This window comes from Ambystoma mexicanum, chromosome 5q (genome assembly GCF_040938575.1).
Source record: "Ambystoma mexicanum isolate Mex_15411 chromosome 5q, UKY_AmexF1_1, whole genome shotgun sequence".
In the NCBI taxonomy this organism is placed as follows: Eukaryota; Metazoa; Chordata; class Amphibia; order Caudata; family Ambystomatidae; genus Ambystoma; species Ambystoma mexicanum.
In genome coordinates this window covers 1,099,496,262-1,099,517,473 of record NC_090933.1, presented here as the reverse complement: position 1 = coordinate 1,099,517,473, position 21,212 = coordinate 1,099,496,262, and positions in this window count along the sequence as shown.

The following is a 21,212-nucleotide window of genomic DNA, read 5'->3' as shown; positions in this document are numbered from 1 at the left end:
CCAAAACACCTGGCGATCCGAAGGTTAGAGGTAGGTATCTTCTGTGGCCTAATCAAAAGAGTGCTCTTACATTGAAAGTTCTATTGTTCCCATATAACACGTGATTGTTAATATGTGCATATGATTCATGGTGTTACACACATACAAAGGGAAAATGACTAAGAAAAGAAGTAGAAGATTGTCAAATAACTTGGGAACAGGCTAGGAGAGTATAATGAGAGGAAGGAAGGAATAAACTCCACTCTAATACTTCCATCCAGGTTAAACTATCACATGATGGACTATTATCGGATCCCATATGGACTGCCCTTGCCCTTAAGCAGGGCTGTCTTTTGGCCTCGGCCTTGTTCAATTTTTTTTATTTCAGATGTTGGGGAATGTTTCACAGAAATTAATGCTGATCCTCCAATAATTAATGGTGTTCAAGTGAAATTCCTCCTCTATGCCAATGATATGGTCCTATTTTCAAAGACGCCTAAAGGCCTTCGTGCACTTCTGTGTGCTCAAGGATGTGTATACTACAAAAAACAGCATTACAATAAATGCCACGAAAAGTGAAATCATACAGTGTGTCACCCAGGAAACAGCGTGTAGTCAAGCGTTACTGGCCATTTCAACACATATTCCTGCCCCCTGTTTCATCACACATTTACCTAGGCACTCTTGTGACAAATCAACCAGGTCCTAGTAAATATGAAATGCATATTAAAAGCAAATTAGATACAGCCCTATCACAAGCCTGCATCATTAGAGCAAAATATTGTAAATATTCAATTGTACCCATACTCACTTATTATAGACGAAAACTGGTGTCTGTGGTTTTATATGGTTCCGAAGCTCTTATAGAGAAGACTTACCAGTTCTGGTCAAAACTAGAAGGAAGGTATTGGAAATCAGCACTCAATTTACCATCCTCTGAACCTATCGGCCTAATAAAACATGAATTAGGCTTGCTTTCTTTATATGCTGCACACAAATGGAAATTGTGTGGCCTTTACCGTAAATGCATTATGGCCACAACTAAATCTGTTCTTCTGTGGTTAATAGCTGAATATCTACTAAAGTCACCAGATGTTTTTCCTACCAGCTAGCGAACACAAGTGCAAAAGGTAATTGAGAATACAGGCTTCTCATTAAAGTTACTATGCCAGAACCCAGATAAAGCGAAGACTCGCCTCTGGGAGCTTGATTGGATTAAGACGTGACCGGCCTGTTCCAAATACCAGAAATTCATAAGTAATCCATTTACACTGAAACGTTATGGCACAGTAGAAAGTTGTCTTGTTAAGTTTCCTGATCAAGGCAGAGGAATAACTACCTACGCTTTCGTCTGAATTTGTGGCCCACCCTAGAACTGTCATACACATGTAAATTGATCACCTTAAAAGAAGCACAATGTTGTTTCTGTAAATTGGTGACGGAAACCTTACAACATTTGTGTACCGAATGTTGTCTACTCAAAAATCCATACATCTGAAACACCTTTTTAAGGACTATCATGAGTTAACGCAGATGCGGGCCTGGGAGCTTTTACTTCATGCCTCTAGGAAAGAGGTCAGATATGCGATCCTTAATTTTGTATATGGTTTAGGAATGTTGAGTAGGCAGAAATTCATTCCAAGTATCGGTTTTATCAATGTTCCTAAATAATTAGGATTAACCATAGAGAAAGCTCTACACTTTCAGGTGTTTTCAAACAATTTGGTGTATGTTAAAATGATTTGGCCTTGTAATGAGCTATAAATGCCAATTTAATTTTGCTGAGAGAACTTTTTTGTATGCATTATGAGGTTCTGTATCATTTTGTCTAAACTACATTGCTCTGTTGTCATAGCCATTGTTAGACTTGTTGTTGCTAAGAAAAAGTGAATATCATCCTTGTTTTAAATTTTATTGATGTTTTGTTGTAAAATCAAGTTTTTCTTGATTAAATAAACAAAACAAATAAATAAATAAACAAACAAACAAATACATAAATAAATAAATAAACCTTGCCTTAACAAATGTGAGGAAGAGGAGGAGAATTATGCAATTGCCGAAAAATTGCCTTGCGCTAGCTAGAGCTCTCATCATTAGCAAACTGTACTGCTATAATGTACTTGAGCAACCACCCTTACCAAACTCCAACTCCTTCAAAGCTTCAGCTTTGGGCTTACACCGCCAGACCACATCTCAGCAACCAAGGGAAAGATCCACTAGTTACCCATCAAAGTCCACACAGTGACCCCCTCTACCTCAACAACAGCATTGCCCAGAAACAACACGTCAGATCTCTATGATCATCAGCCAGCCTGTCTCGACTCACTCTGCGATATGAAAGCAATAGAGCAGGAGGCACACGTTTTTGGGTCTTAGCGCTGACTCTCCGTAATTCTCTTCCTAATAACATCAGAAATGAGCGTTCCTACCCAACCTAATAAAGAATGTGTGAAAATGTGGCTGTTTAACAAATATGATTAATGTTTTAGTTGATGTACCTACTGCTTTCTTACTACTGTACAAACACTGTGATAACCCCAGATTTGGGCATTACACAAATGTAATAAATAAAATAAATAAATATGGTGGGACTGTAGATGAGGCCACTGCTTTGCTTCACACCATGCCTTGTTGTGTGACATATTTCAGATTGCGGAAGAGTGTGAGCCTGAAGGAGTTATATCTGAAGACGCTAGAAATGTTGTCCACCAAAGAGAAATGTTGGGCTGACTTTACAGTCCACAGGTCTCAAACAAAACACACATCCCTGAGGAAATTGATCGCCTAGAAACAAAATGTTTCTTTTGGGGGCGTAAAGGACCAAATTGAAGGTGAACTCCACTGGCTGCAAACCAGCACCAGTAGTGACAGAGTGTGGCTTGCACAAACAGCTTGCATTTTTAGCAAACCTTTTACCCTTAAGTAAGTTCTAGGAAGGTTTTAAAGGATGTCATTAACAGATGTTGTAGTGTTCTTCTGAGAATTATGTATAGAAGGAATGCTGGGGAGTAATAGTCATGGCTATTTTATAAACAAAGTGCACTGAAAACGTACCCAGACCTAGAGGTAAATGTGAACAGGGACTTGATGAACAGTACTATGAAACGATTTAGTAGACATGGGTGACATGTTGGGTTGGAAGTTCATCCATCGCTTTGCCCCTCGGAACCTACAAAGCAGAGACAATGAGCCTGATTCATAGATGTGTTTGCTTGCTAAAAAGTGACTTTGTTAAATTTTTGGCACGCAAAACTCCTTTCGTTGATTCATGGGTCCGACTTTGCTCTTCGGGGACCTTTCAGGGACATTGCGCCGGTCCATCACGTCTCTGCGTGCAGTCGAGCATTTTGCACAAGACTTCATGCAAAGTGTGAGACGGGCCTACGCAAGGAAATAAATAGGGGGCGGAACATGCATATTTCTCACTCCCCACCCTGAAAGAGGAAGAACAAGGGATTTCGAGGGCGTGGCGGGGGTCAGACTTTGCAAACGAATCGAACGCCCAGCAATGCGCAAACCCAAGGGTATTCCTGGATCTGAGTGTGCAACATCACATTGGGGAAAGATGCATGCAAAGCTTGTGATCTCACCGCCACATGATAGGAAGCGCAAAGTCCCAATCGCAATGGAAACAACCTGCAAAGGTATGGCACAGTCAGGGATTTAGGGGTGCCGGCATGCAGTTGAGGTGGCATTGAAGTTAGGGGTGCTTGTATGCAGATTAGAGGGGTGCAGCCCTCATTTATGGGGTTCAGAATCAGATTTACTGAGGGCCGACTTGAGTTACGATAAATGTAATGCATTTTATAGAGCTGCAGTTAGGAGTTACAGGGGGGCCATACGCAATGTCACCGGGATGCAGCCTTGATTGCAGGGGTGGTGCGGCCTGCAGTATTGACAGGGTGCATGATGGCGGGGATGCGGACGGTGCCAAATTTTGAATGGCCTTATCTGGTTTGGGTGGGGGCGTGTCATGGGCAACTCAATTTTCTTTGCGCACTGGGGTACATTGCCCCTCGAATTTCATGAAGACCTGTAGCGCGCAAAGAAAACTTTGCACACTGTTACCTGCAAAGTTATTTTTGGCACGTGGGACTCCAATTGATTTTTGCGCACTTTCTATGAATCGGGCCCAATCTTGGCTTCTGGATTTGGAAAAGAAATATGGGAGTATGGTAATTGCCAATTGTTTGCTGTATCAGAAAAGCACTTCCTCAATTCCTTTTGGCAGTAGTGCCAGGGGACCCAGATCCAAATTAGATCAGCAGCCCATTTGTCAATTAGCTCTGTTAAGATGTTAATTATTATGGAATGAGTATCGCTGAACCCCCACACAGAGCTTGTTACATGCAAATGCTAAGAAGATTTCAACTTTGGACACATTTCAGAGTCTGCCGTGGTTTAGTTACAGCAATAGACAGCCAGGGGCTCTGATCCTGGGTTAGATATGGGATGCACCCGAAGGTATAGGTAACAGACAAATATTGTATATGAAAAATGAATGCTAGGTATGGAAAAATTCCACCCAGTTAGATAAGGACTGAGACCCTTGGGACATTGTATTGAAGACATAGCGGTTTGGTAGATGAAGTGTTATTTAGAGATTAATATCCTTGCAGTTCTGACTGGCCTGCTACCAGTTAGGGCAGTGCCAGCCCCTTCATCTTAGCATCCAGTTATACTGGTTTTTCCTTATTGTATGGGTAACTGCCTATCCCTTTCCATTTGTGCCCCATATTTGTGGAATTTAGAAAGATCTGGCTCAAACCTGTCCTGCAACAGGTGGGAATAAGAATTATCAGTTAAACTTATATAGGAATCTGTGCTACTGTTGATGCTACAGTATTTATTTGTATGTGTTTAGTGTTCTTTAGTTTTAAAACAAACCTTGCACATAAAAGCAATAATTAATTGTAATTACATGTGATACATCGTAAAAAGAAAACACAAACACCATAATACTTGCAATTACTAAAAACTGTTATAACACAGTGCATTAAACAATTGCATGTTTTAGTTCATCATAGGAAAACAGCAACATTGTAAAGCATACCACTGCAAGAGGAAGAGTCTTGGTGAAACTGCATAATGTGTGGAGACAATACATCCCTGACCATCGCAACAGCAAAGTTCCTACCGAGTCTGGATTTAGAGGGAAAAGCACAAACAGAAAGTCAACAATCTGAAAACTCGACGGAACGAAGTAAAGAAAATCAGTTAGAAACTACAGAAACATGAAGTAAAAAGCCAAAACAAACGCCGACGCAGGATTGGACACCAGGAACCAAACCCTACACTTCACAATCACCATAAACCTGCATCGCACCACTTTTGTAAAAATTGTCAAAGTCACAATTATACACAAATAAAAAAAAAAGCATACCAATGCAAGAATTAAAGAAACCTGGGTACCATTTAAAATTCGACTCCAAAACACAGGACGTGAGATCGAATCTAGCTTACAAACTGTCCAAAGAAGTCTCCTCGAGCATCTTTTAGAGACTGACAGAAAATATGAGCACATGCAAATCGCTATTGACCTCCTCTCAGGTAACCATAATTTTCAGAGTGCAGTCAATAACTACTGGTGTTGACTGCATTCTTACCATTCTAACTTCAATCTACAGACAAGATGTATTTCACCAAGACACTTCCCCTCTAAGAGAACCATTTTTTTTTTCACTGCAGCATTTTATTTAGCATATCAACAAGAAAGCTAAAACATAAGACAAATGTTTGTCTTTATTTCAGAGACACTGTTCACATGTTGCCTAGTGTCTGCTCATGTTAATTATTATTATGTATTGGACTCGTATTACAACCAACGAGATACAAAATATATCCTTTTTTTTTAACTTTTCTTTATTGGCAAGGAACAGTAGCAGGTGCAGAACACATTACATTGGCAATTAGCATTTCACACTTAGAACATGTAAAACAAGCAATGCATAAGTAGTAATCGGGCACATTAACAGAGGGCGAATTGAGTCTAGCGGGGCTGCTCAAAGTCTGGGTTGCGCTTCCACCCGTTCCAGCAACGGGGGCGAGGATAGAAGCTCTAAGTCAACTTTATTGTTCAAATAACTACAAAACTCTGTCCACACATTTTTGGGGCAAGCATTCGCAGGTAGGGTGTTGCTATAGTCCTCCTCACACACTTGCGTCCAGGTGAGAGCCTTTAACCACATCTCTAATGAAAGGGGGGAGCGTCGCTTCCAGCACTGTAAGATGCATCTTTTAGTCACTATGGCCCCAACATTAAAAAATGTAGCAACTTGCTTTGCCCCAGTTCCCTCCCATAGTCCAAACAACACAGCAAGGGGGTCGGGATTAATCCGGAACCCCACCATTTCTGAAGGGGCCTCAAGCACGGCTTCCCAGAACGGGGCCAGCACCCCACAGGACCAGAACATGTGGGTGTGATCAGCTTCACTGGACCTGCATCTCTGGCACACGTGGGATTGGTTGTGTGTGAATTTCCCCACCCTATGAGGGGTGTACTACAGGCGATTAAGGTGCTTATATTGTATGCATCTAAATCTAGAGTTGAGGGAGACCTTACGTGTGTGTATGCACATTTTTGCCCACATGGTATCTGTAATTGCCAACCCCAGTTCATTGCTCCATGCGTCCCGAAGTTTGTGGGATGATTATGCCGATTTTGCCATCAATATTTTATATAGGGCAGATGTTATGCCCTTACCTCCTGCAGAGCTAGAGATATAGCAGATCTCAGGGGATTCAGGGGGTTCCTCTGGGTATGAGGGCACATGTCATGTATTGCCGCCCTAAATCTGAAGTATTGTAACAACTCCAGTGCTGATTTGGAGTGTCCTAGTCGCCATGTCTGCGGGGTGAAGAATTTCCCTTCAGGGAACAAGTCAGAGAACGCCCGATACCCTAGGTCCAGCCAGTGTCGCATGAGAAGTTTGTCCTATGTGGGGGCAAGGCCTGAGAATGACCATATGGGCAGCCATTTGTAGTACGGGTGGCGTTCAGGGTGGGATTGCAGAATCAATCTCCATGCCTTGATCGTGGTGGCTACTGGATCAGCCGGGGCATCAGTTTGGTACGAGTGGTAGAGGATCAGGGACATAACATTCACCTCCTCACTTGCAAGGATATCAAGTTTGACGTGGGGGGGGGGTCCAGATATTTATACCAGTGTGTTGCATGTTGGCCTTGTGCGGCGATCCAATATCGGGTGAGGTCCGGGGTGTTGAATCCCCCCTTCTAATAGGGCAGAGTCATATGTTGCCACTTCCTGCGGACGGCACCAGAGTGCCACAGGAACCGGGCGCACTCTGTGTGCAAGTTTGTGAAATAGTGCTTCCCAGGCCAGAGCGGGACATTAGCAAATATGTATAGGAGCTTTGGAACTATTATCATTTTGATTAGGGAAAGCTTTCCCGAAAGGGACAGGGGGAGGTTGCGCCACCTCGCCATCTTAGATTCTGTGTATTGCGCAGTGGCAACATAGTTGTCAGCCAGTAAAGAGGATCTCGATAGGGTTACCTGGACCCCGAGATATTTGATGCCTCCTGGAGACCACCGAAGTGGGAATTCACATGTCGGTCGGGGAGTTGCGGCTGTGAGAGGAAAAATGTCTGACTTGGTATAGTTTATAGTGAATCCCGAGAATGTACTGATTTTTGTTATCTCGCGGATGATCGGGTCTAGACGGACTGAGGGGTCTCTGACATAAAGGAGCACATCATCCGTGTACAGCGATATGATTTTGGGTGTGTCACGCAGGCGTATACCCTTGCGGGTATGTTTGTCTCTTACACTATCCGCCATAGGTTCGATGGCCATTGCAAATAATAAGGGGGAGAATGGGCATCCCTGGCGTGTTCTTCTATGGAGGGTAAAGGGAGCCGACATACAAGAGTTGACCAGGACTCTTGCCACTGGATTTGTGTACAGCAGTTTGATGTAGGAAGCATGCGCGGGCCGATTCCCATTTTCTCCAGTACCGCCCTCATATATTGCCAGGAAACCATATCAAATGCCTTTTGGGCATCAAGTGTGACAGCCACCGTGTTAGCTTTAGGGTCGATTCTAGAGATGACATTAAATAGTCATCGGATATTTAAGGCAGTGGAGCGGGCAGGGACAAAGCCGCTTTGGTCCGGGTGGACCAGGTGTGGCATGATGGGGAGGAACCTACTCGCAATTACCTTGGCGAATATTTTTGTGTCTGTATTTATAAGGGAGAGAGGTCTATAGGAGCCACACTCATCCGGGGATTTGCCCGGCTTGGGCAGCACAGTTATAATGGCCTTGTGCAGGGATTGGGGGAAGTAGCTAGGCAGAGCGATTCAGTCCAGACTTCATGTAGGCACGGGGTCAGTAGGGCAACATGTACTTGATAAAATTCAGCAGTAAGGCCATCCGGGCCGGGAGCCTTGCCCTTAGGGAGGACTGAGATGGCCTTGGTTATCTCATCAGGGGTGATGGGGGTGTCCAGCTGCTCTTTAGTGGAGCGGGATATATAAGTCATGGGAATTTGGTCCAAAAGGAGATGCAGGTCCTGTGGGTTATCCTCGCGCTGCGGACCATAAAGGGCAGCATAGAATTCCACAAAGGTCTCCAGGATGGATTGGTCAGACCAATGCTGCACTCCGCTCTAGTCCCTGATACTGTCGATTCGTGTTCTACCCCCCTCGATCCTGGCCAGCCTGGCCAGGGTTCGACCTGGTCTTTCCCCCTCGCCATATTTCCGCGCCACAATGGGCCGGCATAGTATCGTATCTCCCTGAGGGCATGCACCTCAAAGGATTCCAATTCCGTCCTTATTTGCGCCAGCTTGGGTGGGGAGGGGGCGGAGATGTGTTCCTGCTCAAGTTCCTTGAGTTTGGTCTCGGAGTGCTGAAGGGAGTTCTTGATGTCTTTCAGGACCCCTGCTTCCCTAGAGATGCACATCCCTCTGATAAAAACCTTAAATGCCTCCCACTGAGTCCCATCTGATGTGTCATGACGCTTGTTGTTATCAAAAAACAAGTTAATATCTGCAAGGATATTAGCTTTAAAAACTATATCATGCAGTGCCTCTGATTTGAAGCGCCAATTGGAATGGTGAGGGAGGGCGGGCCGCAGTGTGATTTCCAGCGTCACTGTGGAATGATCCGAGAGCGTACGTGGTAGTATCTGCATGTCTGAAGTTTTCCCCATTAGCCCAGTTGATAAGAGAAATAGGGCAATTCTGGAGTGGCTGTCATGTACAGAGGAATAGAAAGTGTAATCCCTAGTGAGTGGGTGGAGCACTCTCCAGGCGTCGCATAGGCCAGCAGAGGCCATGTGTGCATGGAGCCGACGAGCAGCTCTGGACATCGCCCTATTTGCGGTGCCCGATCTGTCCAGCACGCTGTCTAAGATAAGGTTCATGCCCCCGTCCAGATGATTGGGACCCCGATGTATCTCATAAGCAGAGTGTCATCAAAAAACACCTGGGTTTGAGTAGTGGGAGACTCCCAGTCGTGTACATCCAGTACCTTACTGGGGAGAGGTTGGATTTGACCCCCTCCTACCTCATGACCAAGATACGTGACTTTCCCCTGAGCTATCTGGCACTTGGTGGCCTGGATAGAGAGGTTAGCCCTTTTCAAGGCCTGCAACACTCTACCCAGATGTGTCAAGTGCTCTTCCCAAGTGGAACTGTAGACAGCAATGTCGTCTAAATAAGCCACACAAAAGGCTTACAGCCCACTGAGAGCATGATTGACCAATCTCTTGAAGGTGGATGGGGCATTCTTCAACCCAAAAGGCATGACCCTAAAGTGGTAGAGTCCCTCTGGTGTTGAGAACGCTGTCTTTTCCTTGGCATGGTCCGTCAGAGCTATTTGCCAATAGCCTGAGGTAAGGTCAAAGGTGCTCACAAATATGGCAGCACCTATGGTGTCCACGAGCTCATCAGCCCTGGGCAATGGGTGCATGTCTGTTTTGGTGACGGCATTGACTCCTCGGTAGTCCACACAGAACCTCCAATCCTTGGTACCTGCCTGGGAACTTGCTTTGGGGACAAGGACCACGGGACTGGACCAGGGACTGGTTGAGGGTTCAATAACACCCAGATCCAACATCTTGGCGACCTCAGCCTGGATGTGGTTCTTAACCGTATCTGACATTCGGTAGCTCCTGCTCTTGACAGGCACGCTGTCACCAGTGTCAATCTCGTGCTTACACTACGGTGTGTAGGGTGTCCTGACCCACGTTTAAGCTACCCTGCTACAACATTTGGTGCTGTGGGCTTAGGAAATTCAAGATGGCGGAAAACCCACATGTGCGCCGAAATCCAGGAAAGCTGCGCAGTTTGTGCGCCCACCAAAATGGGTTGCCAAAGGAAAAAACAGTAGCGCCGGTTAGCTTCAAAGCGCTTTAAAACCACCATTGGACTACCCGCACAGTAGTCTGAAACCATTGGGAATGGCAATGCTGATTGCCAAATGCAACCTAGAAGTGTGCGGAATTCATTTCTTAAATCCCAAAAATGAGTGCAGTACCAGTACTCACCACTATCCAAAAGCCGGCGTTTTAAAACCACTCTGTGTGTTTTTCTGAAGGCAAGCAAAATGCCTATTTCAAACCTTGCAACATGTGCAAAATATTCACTGAACACCAGCAGACATTTGGCAGAATGGAGTTTTGTGTGCCTACAAAATCTGGGAAATGAAGAGCCCAAAAACAATGCTTATAACAAAAATGCTATGGAGTCAGCAGCTTAAGCCTAACTGCAACTGGATTTAAAACCACCAAAATCGAAAATGTTAAATTAAATGAGTGACCTATGTTTGGTGTCACATGCCTTTGTAACTGTTGAAATGTCATAGTTTTGCACCTAGAATCAGCATTCTAGCTGCATGTGTAAAATTACAAGTTATTTTAAAAGCAACAAAAAGTTAGCTGAAGGTCTGGCTTAAGGAACTTGATTTTGCCTAGCAACTACCCATCAGGAGTGAAACTTGAGTCACCACTGTGTTCCCAGGCCAACCTTCCTTTTGCTGCCCAGGCTAAGGATATGCCATCTATCTGATAATTGAATTATCTGTGCTCTGCAAGAGAGTGAACAAAGCCCTCTTCACTCAGGCAAAGGTTTTTTATTACAGACGTCGTAAAAAGTGGCTTCCTCCTGGAGAAGCTGGGAGGAGCACTGCCTGTGAGAAGCAAGCTGGCTTGGCAGAAACTGGAAAGACTGGTTTCTGTACCATGTGACCTGAAAAGACACACCCCTGCAGCAAGGATATGGTTTTATAAAAAGGGGGATAATTCATAGAGCGGACATGTGAAAATTTTATAAATGATACCATAATTCTTGTGATTTTTCTGCCCACAGTTTAAGACGTGGTAGGAACCGGTGGTATGTTCAGGGGGGTTTTAGCGGAAAAGTGGATATTACTCTAAATGTGTGCATGTTAAAAATCTGAAACTTCATCAGTTAATGTCCCTACCCCCTGCACACATGTATGTAAAGTTGGGTCCATGTCGGAAATTGGAAAAGCAGTTAAAAAGTCAATTATGTACACTCTTTGAATGCAAGCTCCGAGAATGAGCAGATTTGGACATAGACATGGCTAAATTCAGCCACACCATGTATATGTAATTTTAAACAAATGTGTACCTGTGCAAATATGTTTTTAGGTCAGATATAGATTGTGTGTAAAGTTGACAGGGGTGGGTTCTCTGTATCATAAACAGACCTCATCCTGATGACACTTCATTTCATTCCCCCAATCAAGTAAGAAATGGAAGTTTGACCAATTAGAAGCTGAGAGAGAGGTAGGGTCAGTGATGCTAGAACACACCCACATTCTAAACACATAAAAGCAGACAGACAGGACAGATAGGACATTCATTTTTCATCTGCCGCTGAAAGCTCTGCCGGAAAAATCCATACTTACCTCCATCAAACTCCAGAAAGCCAAACTAGAGACTTCAATCTATCCAGAGCAGAGAGACCCAAAGAACCGGTGCCTAGCAGAGACCAGACCCCTGTGAAGTGCAGAGGCCAGACCAGACCAGACCAGAGCCCAGTCCAAAACCCTGACCAGATCCATGGCGAGGCCCATTTCACTCAAGAATATAGTGTGAGTACATAGCAAACTGTGTAGAACCAAGCTTTTAGTTTAAATTCATCTAATTCAATCTATTTAACCTAAGTAGAACTGCTTGATAGCTCCAAATCTGTCACCTGTCATTCTAGCTGCAAAAAGCTGCACTTGTCTTTTTGAACTTTAAAATTTCAAATCTGAAAAACGACCTTTACTAAATTACTCATATCTCCGCAACCGTTTGGGCTAGAGACTTGCAATAACTTTCATTTGGAAGCTGAGATCCCAGGCTTTTCTAGGACCCCAAAACGGTAGAGATAGTCCTTGCGGTTCCTTTGTAATAGCGCTCGGCGCATCCGCGAATTTTACCGCGATTTGCAATTTCTTCACATGTAAAAACTGCTGCTGTTTGCTTTCCATTGGCCAGAAATTCGTTTAACCTGCTAACTATCCCTGCATCATTGCTAGTGTGAGCCTGGACTAATATTAACTAGATACCACTCACCCTGAACCTCTATAAGGGAATTAAAAGCAAATTTAGCATATTTCTCATTCATTGCCAGCACATATCCAAGCATTGCCTGTGATTTCAAAACTCCTATCTGTTTTCTGTTGTCTAAGCTTGCTGGATTGAACTGATTACATTGATTGCATTTCTGAGAACTGTGTGCTTCCTCCCATTTCCTTGCATTGCATAAAGAGGGGGGGAGTGAATAGCCAGAGAAAAGTGATTACATTGTTTGGTTGAAATCATATTGCGTATTTTCTGTACTGCATTCATTGAATATTGCATCCACCTGAGCTTACATAAAGCGACCTCTACCACATTATACTTTTGTTCCTATTTACCAGTGTGCTACCTTATCCATTTCAGGTCAACTCATTAGTCATTATAAAGAAGTGTGCTAGTGCCAGATGCTCCGTTGTTAATATTTACCATATCAGATTAAGTGTGATATTCAATTATTAATTTATTATAAAGTGTGATATATATATTTTAATTTATCAAATAAACCTTTTAAACTTGCAAAACAGAACTACTTCTTGGCTCAGTGGGGTCAGGGGGATTCCAAGAGAGGGGTGTTATACAAGGGTAGTCATCCAGGACGCATGAACTGGACCTAAAGAGATATCAATAAGGGTTTTCATTCAGTATTCTAGACTAGGCGTTAACTTGGCTGTAGTGCTGAATTGAATCCTCTTACAAAGTGGGGGCTCGAGCCGGACGTTTGGGTTAGATTTACCACTTGTGCAGCTTAATACAGTGTGCTAACTGACGGGATACATACATCCGGTCGGATCACCACGCTGCATTACGCTGTGAAGCATTCCTCAAAAGGGACACTCCAAGAAAAGTTCTGTTCTGCAAAACTAAAATACTAACTTCTGTAAGTCAGGACAGAGACCAATCTCTAGAATGACGACCTTGGTAGATATGAAAATAGCCAGAGAGCACTTCTTACACAAACTATTTGTGAGAGGTGAATGGACTCACCAGGACCAAACAGTCTGGTTGCAGGCCATCACACAACAGGTCACTGAAACAGGGTCAGATATATATAGAGATCAGGGTCCCTTACATGTGGCCCTGAGTGAACTATATATGGCTCCTAAAGCCAAAGAGGAACACAATAAAATTGCCAGGATAGCAGCATACCTGTACCTATATATGGGAGACATGCAGGATAGATGTGCTGAAAGCCAAAATCTGGCAAATAGGCAACAGATGGCATTACAGAAGGCCCAATCTGATCTGGACTCTTCTGAGCAGAGGCTGCAGAGGAGCCAGGAGGCAGAAAATAATAGTAGGCAATATATCATTAAAATAAAAGAGGATATGGGCATCCTACAACAGGAAAAGACAGACCAGGATACCCGATTTCTGGCCCTGCAGAAGGAGCACCAAGACAGTTTGGACTCCTTACTGCAGAGCCAGAAAAAGCTGGAGCAACAATTAGACTTTAACAGGGCATGCACGGAGCAGGTAGCCACCCTGCAAAGTCATCTAGATAGAGTGAAGGTAGAGAGCAACAAGCTGATCTTGAAAGACCTGGATACCCAGGCAGAGTTTGATGAGGAGCGCCAAAAAGCTGGTGCCTTCCAAAGGCAAAGGGACGACCTGGCGGCACAAATGCAGGCTCTTAGTCAGGAAAGAGACGCCTTAGGCCAGGAAGTCTGCCATTTAAAAAGAAAAATGGAAGAAAATCACCTGGCCCTCCAGGGGCTGGGAGATCTCCAAAAAGAAAACCAGAACTTGGTAGAGCACACCAGAAGGGTGGAAGATGCTCTAGCAAGAAAGGAGCAGGCCAATAGGGACATTGCCCAGGAGGTAAACCTCCTGCAGCAAAGACTGGCCCAGTTCTCCAGGACCAACCAGGAAGCACAGAGGGAGAATGAGGCCCTCTGTCAACACAATGATAGGCTCCAGCAACAGGTAGCGATGCAGGAGAAACTGATAGAGTCGAGTAAGGCCTTAACAGAGGAACTGAAGGCACAAATGCAGGCTCTTGCATTGCAACAGGGAGCAGGGGCGGATAGAGATGAGGTTCGCTGGGAAATGGAAACTCCGGAGCATAACCTCAGGAGCCCTAGTACCAGAGGCCCTCATACCTCTCAGTCCCTGGACTCTGCCACCCCCATGTCCCCTGGCGCACATGAGCACAGGGCCACAGGGATGGCAGATTACTATCCAGCTAAGAGTATGGGGCTCATAGGCCAGTACCACTCAGGAATGGAGGGGTGGGCATCCGGGTATGGGCACCCAAGTACAATACAGTTCAGTGGGGAACCCCAGGAGAGTAGGCCCATTAAGGGCATCCTGAAAACCTCTGCCCAGTTAGGTCAGTGGAGGGGGTACCCATCAAATCCTGACAGCAAGGAGGAATCTGAAGACTCCTCTGAACTGCGCAGGACACAGGAGACCAGGTCCCCACATTCTGCCAGCCATTCCCAGGCTCGCAGAATCCGGGAAAACCTGGAAGAACAGACGGGAACCTCTGGGAGCAGTGCCTCTGAGTCCGACGAAGAATGGACAAGGGTTACCCGAACCAAAAAGGCCAATAAGGCAAAAAGGGCCTTGCTCAAGGACCCCTTAAAGCAGATTAAGGCGATCAGGAGCGTCATCACGCCTTACCATAAGAACGCTAAGTATTCTGTTTGGGAGCACTTAGAGTTGTTTGAACAAATGATGGAGACTTTCCATTTGAAGGACAGCCAAAGCTGCATTCAATATGTAAAGTGGACCTTCTCCCCGGAATACTCCAGTTTCTTTGCGGGGCTGGAGGACCAAAATCATTTAAGATGGTCCACCTATAAGGCGGCCATCCTAAAACATTTTTCTGTTCACAGAAATCCTCAAGAGGCTCGCAAGGCAGCCTACAATTTGCAATGTGGGGAGGATCAGGCCCCACAAGAATTTGTGCAGGAGTTAAAGCGGGCTTTTGCACAGACCACAAGAAGGGTGCGCACGGATAGCCGTGAATTTATAAACACGTTTTTCCATGCCTTGCCCAAATATATCATGACCCAGCTCGTGAGGGATTTTCACGAGAAAAGATCTTTAGACTGGGTCATTGAACAGGCTACCCGCATCTATGAGGTGCAGAAGCCCATAGAAAATAAAAGCAATGCCCAGAAAAACCCCAAAGCCAACAGCACCCCTGCTGCTGCCAAGGTGGCAGAGGTAAAGGTCACCCCCGTTTTGGATTTGGAGATGGGGGGGCCTAAAAACCTACCTGCACCTAATAATGCTAGGCCCAGAAGGTCCTCGGGCCAGTCGCAGACAGGGAGCCAGGGAGGCAGCCCCACAAATGGGGTCCCTCGCTCTCCTGACTATGTAAGTCCTCGCTACAAAGGTAATCGACCCATCCTGGGTTATGTGTGGACTCCTCCAGCCCAAGGGGGGGGATCCAGACAAGCACCTAACCCAGGGAACTTCCCTCCAAACTTCCCACAGGGGGGCAGAAATTTACCAAACCCTGGGCAGAACTTTTTCCCCAGATATCCACCCGACTTCCAACCCCAAAATCATCCATCCTTCTTTCCTCAATTCCCTGAGCCCAGACCACTGAATCCGGGAGAGGGGAGGCCAAGGGTGGAGGGGTACCAAAATCTTCCCAACCAGGGGTACTACCAGAGGAGGGACAGCTACCCTTCCCGGGATCAGCCCAGGGGAGAAAACAGGGCCCCGTATCAGCCTGAGCGGGTTTCCCAGTTAGAGCGCCAGGTTCAAAACATGGCGCGGGATATGGGTCATATACTGAGGGCACAGCAGAACCCTCAGATCAGCATGCCGGCGCAGAACGCACCCAACTCTGGACCTGGTGCTCCAGAACAATGACGGGGGCAGCACCCCGATAAATCACCGGTTCCCAGGGAGGAGGCACAAAGGGAAGGGGGGTGTAAAGCCTTGGAGGAAGCTTCCTTCCTCACTTGTAAACAGCCCCTGGAAACCCAGGAACCGGAAACAAAATCTCTTGCCCCTGAAAGTCTGCCTCCTAAGGAGCAGAGGGGGGGTAGGAGAAACAAAAGACCCAAACAGACTCAGTTTGAGGAGGAGGTACAGGTCTTCCAATTTGAGGGAGAGGGATCCTCAGAGGATCCTGGGAAAAGGATCTTCTCCTTCAGAGAGGGGGGAACTCCTCCCAAAGAAAAATGGGTCCCTAGGGATGCAAATCCAGACTGGGGAGATGTGGAGACTGAGCTACCGCCGCCCACCATCTCATCCCAGAACCAACAGCAAGAAAATCCCCTGGTTCAAACCCATCCTGGCGACTGCCTCCAAAAAGGGGGGGGCGGCCCAGAAACGGAGCCAGGGGAACCCACAATGGCTCTGATCTCCAGTTGCAAATTTTTTCTTTCAGATTCCCAAGACTCTCCACAGAATTCTGCCCAAATCTCCTCGCTAGCGATGTCCAAAACCAGAAAATTAGCCCACCAGTTGTCCAAAAATGTACATTATCTGTGCCCCCTTGAGGAGAAGGAGGGAAGATATTATGCACCGGTACAAGTACAGGGGCAGGGTACAATCTCGGCACTGGTGGACACTGGATCTCAAGCTACCCTTCTGTCCAGAAGGGCCTTTGACGAACTGAATGCAGGAAGGGGAGAGAATTACCAAATTCCTCTCACCTCTCTTCCTGGACAACTGCAGAACTTTGACGGGAAGGAAATTCCCGTTGAGGGGACTGCAGACTTGGACATTAAGATCGGGCGACACAAGTTGAAACACCCGGTCATAGTTGTGACCCCGGAGGGCACCCCTTGTTTACTAGGGAATGACCTCCTGAGAAGGTAGTCACCCCTAATAGATTGTGTAAACAAGGTCCTCTGGACCCAGACTAGCCGACCAATAAAATTGAAACAGAGTGTCAACCATGTTAGTTTAAACGGCACATGCCACATGGTTGAACAAAAATCTGACCAAGTAGAATTTCACTTCCAGAACAACCAGATTCCAGACGTGACAGTAATAGCAGTAGGACAACAGACTGGTGATGGGGGGTCCTCTCTATTTCTGAAAATCAACCTTCCTTCCAGTCTAAAGTGGTATTCCACGCTGGAAGGAAACACTCTGAAATTCTATACTAATCCACAATCTGAAACTCCCACTCCTATAGTCCAGAAGGAGGTGAAATCAGCTCAGAGCCTGGCTGATATTCAGCAAATTGGAGAGCAGTTGTTCATCCCTGTTCAGTTAAATGATGGGAAGGACTCTGTTCTCGCTCGAGTGTGTGTGAACAACGGTAAGAGCTTCATCAGCGAAGCCATGTTCCGCCAACTCCCAAAAGATCCAGCCATTCCCACCTTCAAACTGATAGACAAATGGGAAATGGACCTGGAAGCACCTAATTCCAAACATCTCCTGCCAAGCAGGTGTATGCTCAAAATCTCCATTGGCAACAAGAGCATAGTCCACAATTGTTGGGTCGTGCGAGACGTCCCTGCCGCCTTTTACTTAGGCAGTGACATTCTCAATCGCTTCGCCATTAGTTTGGACCTAATAAACTTCAAAGCTTGGTCCCGATTAGCGGATAATCCTATGGGCTTTGATGATCCAGAAAAAGCATTTAGGTCAGCTCAATTGCTACCTTATGCAGTTGAAATTCAGGTTAAAGAGGAAGTCACCATCCCAGAAAGGACCCGACAATTCTCCCTGGAAGTAAAAGTTAAAAGGGGACAAGAGTTGAAAAACCCTGATGCCTACATACATCTAAATGCTTCTCTCCAACAGCAAGGGTTAGGGGTAAACCCAACTCCATTAGTCAACATAGAACATGACACCATTCCAATAGAGGTGGATAACAGCGACTTAAAGAGTATTACTCTAGCCGCAGGCACCATTATTGGAATGGCGGTTGATGACCGACATTTCTCCATTGATCTTGTAAATGAACTGTTAGGACCCATCCCCAAGGACTGTTTTGACAGTGACAGTGATGACAACGCAACACCAGACAGGATTTTTACCCGGCATGGGGGGAACTTCCTGGTGTACACTTCCTGCCCCTATGGTAAGGAAGATGTGACCTGTGACTTCAGGAGGGATGAGGTGATTTTCCAGGTCCATGAGGGCTGCCTTTCCCACCTGAAGCCTCCGGTCCAAATCAGCACTCTGACCAGGGACTTCTCCACCCAGCTGGAGGAGGCCGCGGAGATAGCCAAACCAGAAGTCTTTCCAGGCTTCAGGCAGATGGTGGAAGAGAGAGTCAACCTAGCTGATGCCTGTGTGACTCTGGAACAAAAGCAAAAGTTGAAACAAGTTTTCTTGGATTTCCAAGATCTCTTTGCGGTAGACTCATATGACTGTGGTCGCACCGACATCCACACCACAACAATCCCCACGGACCCTGGCATGACTCCAGTGTTTGTGAAGCAATATCGCTTGCCTCTCGCATCAATGGAGTCCCTTACTGAAATAATTAAGAACCTTGAGTCCCGGGGAATAATCCGTCCCGTCCACAGCACTTTCAATAATCCGGTGCTGGGGATATTAAAGCCAAACGGCCAGTGGAGACTCTGCGCTGACCTCAGGGAGCTCAACAAACGGGTCCATACTTCCCGATGGCCTCTGCCCTACATTGACCAAGGGCTGGCCCAGATCCAGGGGTCACAGGTATTCACTGCAATAGACCTGACCAATGGATACTGGACTGTGCCTGTCAGTAGGGAGGACCAATACAAACTGGCTTTTACCTTTGGGGGCCAGCAATACACATGGACCCGGACTCCCTTCGGATACCTTAACTCCGGTAATGAGTTCAATATTTTCCTACACAAGGCCATGCCCGACTTGGGTGCAAGGGGTAACCTGGCTTATGTAGATGATGTCCTCATCAAAAGTTCATCTGTGGAGGAACACATAGCGGAGATCCGTTATGTTCTGACACAGTTGAGGGCCGCCGGAGCAAAACTTTCCTTTCAGAAAGCACAGTGGTGTAGAACCCGTGTTAATTTCTTGGGGCATGAGATTACTCCTCAGGGTCTCTGTCCCCAGGAAAAGAAAGTGGAAGCACTTCAGAAACTGAAAGACCCCACAACTCTGCGGGAACTAAGGAGCCTCCTTGGACTGACTAATTACAGCAGAAAGTTCATTGAGGGCTACGCAGAGATCACCAGACCCCTGATTCATCTCCTGAAGGGGGGGTCAAGTGGGAATGGGGTCCAGAACAAGCCGAGGCAGTAAAACAACTCAAAAGAAGCCTCTCACAAGCTCCCTGCCTAGCTTACCCTGTCAGAAACAAGGAGTTCTTCCTGGAGACGGGGTTCTCTAATACGTGCTTGACGGCAGTATTATACCAAAAGCATGACAAGGTCAATAAAGTAATCTCCTATGCGAGCAAAACTTTATCCTCTGTGGAGGAAAAATTCAACGATTGTGAGAAGGCACTCCTGGCAACGGTGTGGGCATTGAAGAATTACCGCCCGTTTATCCAGGGGGAACACATCATAGTGGAGACTCCACACCAGCCTCTGCAATATCTCCAAAGTGACAGAATCCGGGCCGGAAATGTGAGTAATTCCCGAATTACTTCCTGGATTCTGTCAATGCAAGGCTTTCCTGTGGAGGTCAGATATGGCCAAAACAAGAAGAGTCCCCTCGCGCAAGGTCTGGCTGACTTGCATGATTGTGCCAGAGAAAACTGTCTCGAGGACGAAAGTCTAAAAATAAAGGACAACATGGAGGCATACCTTAATTCCCCCCACAAAGTCTTTGAAGAAGACAAGTGTGAGGGAATGCCCACTGTGTATGTGGATGGATGCTCTTACCATGTCGACAACAACGGGGAGAAAGAACTGGTGGCCGGCGTAGGGAATGCATGGGTGAATGAGTCCCCAGAACCCTCCGCTGGATACAAAATTGGTCCCCGAAGTAGTCAGGTGGCAGAATTGATGGCTGTGCATCAGGCCATCCTCACTGCTGTCCAGCATCAACTCCACGAACTGGTCATAATCACAGATTCGGATTATGTACGGAACGGGTTTGTGGAGCACCTGGTTAATTGGAAGACCAGAGGCATGGTATGTGCTAACAACAAACCCTTGAAACATGGGAAGTTGATCCAAAACATTGATGATCTGGTCACCTCGAATGGGATGACCATCTATTGGAAGAAGATCAAGGGTCATTCCAAAGTAGAGGGACCAGACAAAACTGGAAATGACTTAGCTGATCAGCTGGCCAAAACCGGGGCCATCCAAGGGGATCTAATTGAGATTGAGTCCCTGTTGGGGGAAATCCAGGTCACTGCCATCACTAGGTCCCAGACAAATGCTCACAACGACCTCTCAATTGCACAATGGAGTATGGAGACCCCTGATGCTGATTTGATTACTGCTCAGAAGGGGGATCCAATAATTGGTAAATTTTACCAGCACCTTGAGGACCCTGAGAACTTTCCCCTGACGGATACCGATTACATTGGGAAAGAGGACCTAAGAGTGTTGATGAAATGTCCCAAAATGTTCCGGATCCAAGACGGTTTGTTGGTAAGGAAATCCAAAGCTGGCCATGATCAGTGGGTGGTTCCTACCTCATTCCGAAGCCTGATGTTAAGTCACGCCCATGATGCGGCCACCGCCGGTCATAGGGGGTTTCACACAACATTGGAAATCTTAAGAGAGGTTGCATACTGGCCACACATGGGCCAGGACCTCAACCAATATTTGAAGGGTTGTCTTGTGTGT